Source organism: Petaurus breviceps, unplaced genomic scaffold (genome assembly GCF_028583685.1).
Source record: "Petaurus breviceps papuanus isolate PSGF00001 unplaced genomic scaffold, PetGlider_PUasm1.0 187, whole genome shotgun sequence".
Taxonomy (NCBI): domain Eukaryota; kingdom Metazoa; phylum Chordata; class Mammalia; order Diprotodontia; family Petauridae; genus Petaurus; species Petaurus breviceps.
The window spans coordinates 27,324,476-27,333,729 of NW_027185799.1; the positions used below are offsets into that span (position 1 = coordinate 27,324,476).

General features: G+C 42.8%; 1 protein-coding gene across 1 annotated transcript in view; it reads left to right on the top strand.

Moving 5' to 3' along the window:
• The first annotated feature begins 5,087 nt into the window (after positions 1-5,087).
• Positions 5,088-9,254, top strand: part of GLIS3 (GLIS family zinc finger 3) — a 606,152-nt gene continuing 601,985 nt past the window's right edge. Inside the window, exon 1 of the mRNA XM_069090791.1 lies at positions 5,088-5,511. The gene's annotated coding sequence lies outside the window, so the exon portion shown is untranslated. The remainder of the gene's footprint in view (positions 5,512-9,254) is intronic.

Genomic DNA, 9,254 nt, shown 5'->3' on the forward strand with positions numbered 1-9,254 from the left:
TGCATCAGTGTACCTATTTTTCCACATCCCCTTTTTCCAACATTTGTAATTTTTTAGGTCATATTAGCCAATCCAATAGGTGTGAGGTAGTACCTCAGATTTGTTTTAATTTGAATTTCTCTAATTAATAGTGATTTAGAGCATTTTTATATGACTATAGATAGCTTTGATTTCTTCTTCTGAAAACTATCTGCTCATATCCTTTGACCATTTATCAATCAGGGAATGACTTGTATTCTTATAATTTTGACTCAGTTCTCTGTATATCTGAGAAGTGAGGTCTTTATTAAAGAAACTTGCTCTAAAAATGTTTTCCCCAGTTTCCTGCTTTTTTTCCCTGATTGTTGGCATTGATTTTGTTTGTAAAAAAATGTAAACTTAATGCAATAAATCTATTCACAATATATTATAATAGCACACCATCATGTGTTGAACATGCCACATCATGTGATTGACATGCCAAAACACATCACACAATGACAGAGTGTTAAATGACAAGCTACATTATGTGATGGGCACACCACACAAGCCATGTCATTTGAACATAATATGTCACTGGATGAACACATTGTGCCATGAAATAAATACCATGAGTTGAAATGACACAACATGCTGCACCATGTGACAAGTATACTACATCATGCATCAGACACACCTCATCACACTGTGCTACACAAACATGCTACGTTATACAATGAATAGCCACGCCGTAGTCAAACATGCTTGCGATGTCATGAACATTGCAGTGTTTTCAAAGAAGGTCTAATAATTGCTTTTCACTATTCCATGTAATCTAAACCATATTGATAAGATGACCTATCTGGAACTCAAATGGGCATCTAGTCCAATTACCTCCTTTTACATGAAAGGTTAAATTACTTACTCAATGTTACACAAATAGTAAGTGTGAAATCCAGGTCCTGTGACTACAACTTTAATACTCTTTTCACTGTGCCACCCTGCCTCCTGCAATGCTCTAGAAAAGGATTTAGAGTTGGAAGGGCCATTAAAGGAAGAGGGTGTCATGGAAAATGTAAATAAATAAAGATACTATTAAACCTTTCTTTATTTTCCCCAATGTTCCTCCAGGACTCCCTGGGTAAGCTGAACATGTAAGGCTTGAAATCTTTAATCTTCGTTCATTGCAAGTTAAAATGCATGAAAGTAATTTTGTTTTACCCTCCCATCCATTAGTTCTCCCAGGAGTCAATAAAATGGGTCACAGGTTTTGGAAAGGAGACAGCTTGTAGGTTATAGTGTTCCTCTGATGCAGAGATAAAATTGCATTTTTAATTAACACTGATTGAAAAAAAATTATTTGTCCTGAAAATAGGATGATTTATCAAGGCTTTCCTATGCATGCTGGTGCAGGACTTCATTGCTCTGAATCCCTCACCAGTGTTGGTATGATAAGCATTTAAAATGACAAAGAAAGAGTTTGTGAAACATGAAGAAAGGGTATACAGAGTTGTAGTCAAATACACTTGAAGTATTTCCCATGACTGCCACTCCAGGGTAAGAATTGTTATGTCTATCATTGTAACAATTATCCCTTCCATGTGCCAAATACCCATCTGCATGAGACAGAGGAGGAGACTCATGTTTTTATATGTTTGATGAATGTCAGAGAATAATTGTTTGAGGTTATTGAACTTTAGACATCACATTATCTCTTTAAACCAATTGGGATTTCAGGGAAAAATCCAATTTTGAAGTGCATTTTCAAATTCCAGATACGTCTTTTTTTTTTATGTGCCTTCCTTCCCTCCTCCAATATTTGCTGGTATTCAGTAACTTTTGAGCACCCACATATACTAAATATATACTAGGTAACAGTTTTTGCCCTCAACTGGCATATACTCTATATGAACTTTCTTCCAAAAAGGTGTTAAAGTATTTGAAAGTATAAAAGCAATAGTGGTTGTGCTAATTTTGACCTGATAATTAAGACCAAGAAAACAGAGGTTCTCCAACAGCTAATACCATACCATCCATACATGGGACCTGGTTGCAGCAAATGGAGAAATGCTGAATGCTGTGGATAAGTTCATTTACCTTGGCTGTATACTTTTCAGGGATGTATACATTGATGACAGGGTTGACACACATAGCCAGAGTTAGATCGGTATTTGGGAGGTTCTGAAGGAAAGTGTGGGAGAGAAGTAGTACTAGGTTGCTTACCAAACTCCAGGTCTACAGAGCCATTGTGTTGACCTCATTGTTGTATGCCTGGATGAAGCCTGAATAGTCTATCAGCGCTATACCAGGAAACTGAACAGATTCTATTAGAATTGTCTTAGGAAGATTCTGAAGATTACCTAGCAAGATAAGGTACTGGATACTGAGGTCTTTTCTCCAGCTGACCTACCAGTAAGCGTTCAAACTCCACTGTGAAAAGTGCAACTCTGATGGATTGGACACGTTGTTTGAATGCCAAATGTGCCTTTGCCTAAAAGACGATTTTATGGAGAACTCACACAATGCAAGTGTTCACACAGAGGTCAGAAGAAATGATACAAGGACACTCTCAAGGTCTCTCTGAAGAATTGAAAATGATTGTGAGACATGGGAGATGCTGGCAAAGGACTGCCCAGCGTGGTTTGCCCACATTAAAGAAGGTGCTGTGTTCTATGAGCAAAGCAGAATTGCAATAACTCAAAAGAAATGTCAGATGCACAAATTTAGAGATATCTCCACTTTCAATGTTCATATTGACTATTTGTACCCAACCTTGGTAGAGTCTTCTGAGTTAATATTGGTCTGATCAGCCCACAGTCAGATGAATTGTATTTTGACCCCAGCATGGTGATGTTGTTTTGGTCCTCTTTGAGTACAAAGGACAACAACTACGTTTTACAAAGTACTTTAGAAATATTATGTCATTTCATCCTCATATGAATGCTGGGAGTTAGGGGCCACTGTTATCTAATTTTAAAGATGAGGAAATTGAAGCAAGCATAGGTTAAGTGACTTTCCCAGGGTCAAACAGTTAGTGTCTGAGGCTTGATTTGAATCTGAGTTTTCCTTGTTCCTAGTGCATCCCTTGATCTGCTTCACCACTTAGCTGCCTCTAGTAGCAGAGATAGGACTACAGCCCAGTTTAGGCATGTCCCCCCTCCCCCAACTACATACTGAATGTGCTGAGAATGGCTGCATAGTATATAGACATGTGACTAAAACATCTGAATGCACAATATGTATGTATAGTGTAGTTAAAAACTTCAAGACTTTTACTTCATTTCTCTTATCTGCAGTTACAACAGAGCATGGTGCAAAAGAAAGTCAGAAAACCTCGATTCAGACTTTCGTTTTATCATTTAATCTCTCTGGCCCTCAGTTTCTTTATTTGTATGATGAGGAAGCAGGTCTAGATGCCCTCTCACACACGTTCTCTCTCTAAGGCTATGATTGTAGGAATATGTACTTCCCCTATCCATTTATGAGAGTGATTTGTAACCTTATGATTATTGAGTGCTGTGTGAATTATTACTTATGAAACATTGTATTATATTTAGTACCACACACACACACACACAGACACATTTATTTCTCTAGATAGCACATAGTGGATAGAGGGCTGCACTTGGAAGTCAGCAAGACCTGGGTTCAAATCTACCTTCTGAAACTTTGTAGTTATGTCACCACAGGAAGTTATGGCTTAAATCCCTTGAACCTCAGGAAAATTCTCTAAGACTAAATTATAGACATGCCAGATCCATTTGGTGGAGGGAGTTTTCACTCCTAGAAAATCACAGGTCATTTAGATAGTTTCCATCTTTTTTTTTTTCCTTTTGGTCAATCAAGCCTCATTAAAGCATTCTTGTTTGTTGTAGTTTTTCTAAGGATAATTGGATCAAAACTGGAAGGAATTTTAGAGATAATATAGTCAAATAATTACAAAGTTGGAAAGGCCCTCAGAATCCAGTCCAGCCCTAAACTGAACAATAAACTCATTTACAATTTCCCCAAGAAGTGGGCATTTAACTACTGCTTAAAGACCTCCAATGAGGAATCACCTGAGGCAGTCCATTTTACTTTTAGGACCGCTCTAATTGTTTGGATGCTTTTCCGCACATGGTGCCAATTATGGGCCGCCCTTCAACTTCGACCCATTGGTCCTAGCTCTACTTTCTGGCGCCAAGCAGAAACCCCCTTATTTTCCAGGCGGGAACTTGGAGGCCCAAGTTCGTGAACTGAGTTGCACCCAAATCATCCAGCTAGTTCTTGGTAGGACTGGAACTGGAACCAAGGTGTCTTAAAACTTTTGGTCTTTTTGAAGCACCACAGCAGCTTTCCTCCTAAGCAGCTACTTTTAATGGAGAACAAAGCACTTTGTAAACATTAAAATGCCAAATAAATGCAAGTTATTATAGCCCAAGGTCATTCTGGTCGTTAGTGGGGGCTGGAATTGAACCTAGACCTTCAAATTCCAGATCTAGGGTTCTTCTCACTTCATGATGATGCTTCGACTTCAGGTCCCTCCCTTCAGTCCACTGAAATTTCTCCACCTCAAAAAAAAGGTAAAACAAACAAGAAAACAAAACAAACACAACAACAAAAACTAGGTTCAGTAACCAAGTACTGTCTCTCTTCTGACTAGTTTCCCGTCTCCCTATGTGCATGTAAGTGTGTGAACGGAGAGAGGGAGACACAAGCTCAGCCTTTGAATTAGCCAACCGGGTGACCAGGCACTACCCGCCCCTTTGCCCCCCTCCCACCTCCCTCCCCTTTTCATTCCTCTCCTGCTCCCTCCCTCCCTTCCCCTCCTCCTCTTCCTCCCTTCCCCCCTCCCCCCTCTGGCTCTCGCACTCAGGAAGCGGCTGGCTGCTGGCCCTCACAACTAACTCTCTCTCTTTTACTTTCTCCCTCCCTCTTCCCAGTCCTAGCGATCCTTAAGTCCACGCAGCCTTGATAGAACCGGCACAGAGTGGAGAGCACTGCTGTCGCTGCTGCAAGCTTCCCCCCCCCCCCCCCCCCCCCCCCCCCCCCCCCGGTAGCGGAGGAGCCTCGCCCCCCTCCCCCCGCCACAAACCAACTCCCCCCTCCCCCCTCCCCCCCAATCATTGGGTATCACCCGCCAGCCCACAGCCTCATCACCAACCAGACCTTGGCTAACTTTCCCTCAGTGGACAGGGATGAGCAGGACAGGCCAGGGACAGAGAAATAGAAACTCAACTTTAGTATATATTTTTTAGTTTTTTTGGGGGGTGGTGGTGGTGGAGAATGAGTTGATGCCCAGGAGGCAACCCCTTCTATATAAGAGCCCAGGCAGCCCCCAGCAAAAAGTACGACTGGGGTTTGCTGCCCCATTCCTCAGCTCGGATGGAAGTTTGCATTTCCAAAGGCCAAACCCTTCAAGTGTGCTGAAGGGCTGGGAACCAAAGTTGCTGTCTTATACTCAGCCCCTTGCAAGCAGGGCTGTCATTCTTGCTGGTGGAGAGGCGAGAGAGAGGCAGCCTGGGGAAAGGAAAAATGCACGTTGAGCTTTGTTGTGGAAATCCTGGTTACCTGGTAAGTGGATGCCATAGGAACTTCGCTTGCAGGCAAGAAAGCGAGTTGGGGGGAGGGGGAACCTTAAAGATTCCAGGGACCTGTATTAGAAATAGTTTTCCCCAGGAACCCTGTGAGCTCGCGCTTTTTCAAGTGTTGCGTCCTTCACCCCTATTTCTTGATGAGGGAGCAGCTTAAAAAAAAAAAACCCAACTAATATTATTTTTAAGACGGGGGGGGGGGGAAGGGAATACACTTTTCTTGTCAGTTGGATAAGAGAGACCAAAGGGTGGGAGTAAGGGCTGGACAGGGGGTGCCGGGGGGGAGGAAAAAAGGAAGAAAGAATAAAGAAGGAACAGTAAAGGAAAGGACTTATTTTTTTTTTTTTTTTTACCAAAAGAACCAGTCTGGCTGTTGCTTAGAGATCAGATTAAGTTAAGGGAAGGGAAGGAGTAATATATGCCGACCCAAAAGTTTGTGTGAAAAAGAAAGTTTGGGGAAGTGGGTATTGATAGGGTGACATAAATTCATTCTTCAGACATAGGTTATCTATCTGTCTGTCTGTCTATCTATCTATCTATCTATCTATCTATCTATCTATCTATCTATCTATCTATCTATCTATCTATCTATCTATCTATCATCTATCTATCTATCATCTATCTGTCATCTATTTGTCTATCTACCATACCTACCTTACCTAATCTACCTTACCGACCCCTACCTGCCTGCTTCTGATCTCCTATATCATAGCCTATTTACACCATATACGTGGGTAGCAGATATGTAGTATTTTGTATACACATTGTTGTAGCAGATCCATTAGGGGTGCTTTATTTAAATCCACGTGTGTTGATATACGTGAAAAGTGTTGGACTTCTGAGTGTATTTCGCAGCGAATATATTCCCATCTATAGGGCTGCTCTGTGTAGGTATCTATACACACACCTGTATCCAGAATCTTTGCGTGTTGCCAGCACACAGACACACTCAGACACAAACACCCCGCTGCATGTGTCACCGAACGTTTATGTTTTGATCGTGCATAACAAAATGTCAGGACTGTTTTGAAAATGTCTCATTTTCCCTCTAAAAGAACTTTGTCCCGCTTCAGTCTCTATAAATTACCCTTGTGTGTTTTTGAAGGAAGTCTGTCCAAGTTGTCTCCGGAAAGCATGAGTCTGCAGTTCGAGTTTTTGGGCACGAACGCACACACACACACTCAACACACATACACGCGCACACATATGAATACGCACACTCAGGATCCTGTTCTCTCCCCGCCACCCTCCCCCAGCAGTGTGGTGATGTAGACTTCCAAATTACTCACTTTAGCTGACAAATCGGTTAGGGAATGAAGAAACAACAATACTGTCTGGAAACTTTGGGGGCGCGTCTCCTTGGTTTTGAAGGATTTGTCATCATGTAGATGATTAAGTTAGGTACCTGGAGGGAGAAACTTTGGGAAAGTTCATTTCCGGTTTTATTATCTCCAGGGCGATGGGGGTAGGGATGGTGGTGTGGAAGCCAAACCCAGGCTGTAGCTCCGAGATCAACGAAGTTTCCTTCTTTTTACTGTACCTCGGCACAGGGCTTGTTCTCTCAGCTTGCACCAGTCTGGGGGGAGGGGATGGGGGTGAGGTGGCGTGTGTGCCTCTGAGGTGTGAGGCATTTGGGAAAAGGGGAGGAGAGCAGGCCCGTACTTTATTTGCTGGTCTGGTTCGGGTAGCCATTCATGAATGTGACTTTATTAAAAGGATTGCTGAGTGAACCCGGAGCCCTCCCGGCAAAGGGCTTATTCAGGACGGAGTTGCACAACAGGAAGCCTGGGCGCTTTTTGTTTTGCTTTGTTGTCCTTTCTGATAGGATGGATTAATTTGGTTGTTGTGACGAAGGGCTAAGAAGGGAATCGCGTCCCCTCACCCTCCACCTCCACTCCCCCAATCCGCCCCCTTCTTCTCAGGCTTCCATTACTCTTTAACCCATCCCCACCCACCGTCCTGGGCTTCCCCAGGTAGCCAAGGTAGGGAGAGGAGCACTGGCAGAGAAGGCACTTTCGCCCAGCCCTGGACACACGGGGTTGTGGGGCTACTTTCAGTCAGTCTGGAGATTAGGGATGACTGTCGAATTGGCTTAAAAGGGCCCATTCCTCTCTTTTGCCTTTTACCCCTTCTCTTTTCAAGTTCCCGGGATAATCAAGAATTGAGACCAGGCTGGCTTTCAATCCTGGGAGATCTGGCATCCTCCTGGGGGAGGGGAGGGGGTGCCTCTCCTTTCTGCCATATGCTCAGTGAGCACTAACTTTGCTCATCTCTCCTTTTTCCCTTTAGGTATCCTGACCCCATTCATCCCCTTTTCTCGGCAGGCTCTGATCCTAGAATTGCAGGACAGTTTCTCTGACCATCTTTGCTTTGCCAGATGAGGGTTTGCTTTGCCATTCTTGTGTTGCCCCACCTCGCTCCTTTTCTTTCATCTCAACCCTCTCTTCTTGCTTTGAGGCACCTCTGTATTTGTGTTTGTTTATTTCTTCCAAGGTCGAAGACAGTTTCTCCTCTCATTTCAGGTTGGGAGAAGGGGACTGGGGTGCCTGTGTGAGGAGGAAAGTTCTTGCGCTCCCTCCAGCGGTTAAATTACTTCTAGTTCGTGGGGCGCGGGGCGGGGGGGAGGGGGTAGGGGAATCAGATTTAGTTTATTGGGTTGGTTCCTAGAATTGAGGATTGGAAGGATGTTTATAGATGATCCATTCCATTCCTCTTATCTTATCGATGGGGAAACTGAAGCCTAGAGAGTTAAAATAATTTGCCCAAGGTTACATATTTGCTAAGTGGCCAAAATAGAATCTGAATTTGGATGACTTAATTTTTTGACTATGCCCCACTGATGTTCATCTAATCTAACACGCTGTTGCCCCCAATTCCGGGCACCCCCATCCTTTTTAGAAGCAAGAAAATGGGTTGGGGAGGTTATATGACTCTCCCAATTAGAAAAGTGACTGAGTCTAGATGGTAAAGAAGAAGTTTGCAGTCAAGAATTTCATTCACTCATTATATATTTATTGAACCCTTTCCATATACAAAGCACTGTGCTAGAGACTCTTTGGAAGCTGTCAAGATAAGAGGTACCATGGTGTGATAGAGAAAGCTCAGGACTTGGGAGTTTAAAAAATCCTGGATCCTAATTTCACCTCAGACTTTTACTGTCTGAACTTTAAATCATTTGACCTTTCTGTACCTCAGTTTCCTTATGTGTTAAATGAAGGGGGTTGGATGACTTCTAGAATTGCTTTCATTTCTATGTCAATGATCTAGGTCAATGAATGATTCAGGCCCTGCCTTGCCTTTCTGAGCCCCCAGAAAGCACTCTTTTACTTCTTCCTATCACCCCCATCCCCAAACCAAAGAATAGAGTCCTTATACCTCTAGTCCATAAAAATCTTAAATCTCAATCATTTTTAAGAGTGTCTAGTATTATTTCTGGCTCTTCCACAACCTTGTATTAGTAATGATTTCTATTCCAGGAGTCAGCTGAATCTCTCTTTTTTCTTGCCTTCAACCCATTCCTCTCCCACCACCGATCCCCCAAGCTAGGTCTGTCCTTTTCTTCTGAGTACTGGTAGTTTGGATACCAAATAGTCACATATTTAGCCAAATCTTCCTGCTCCTCTCTCCTATTTTCTCTTTTCCTGAGCAGTCCAGGTTCTAACTCTCTGAACTTCTTTTTCTACTATAACACCTCAGACCTTGAAGTTGCCTCTTATCTGTTGT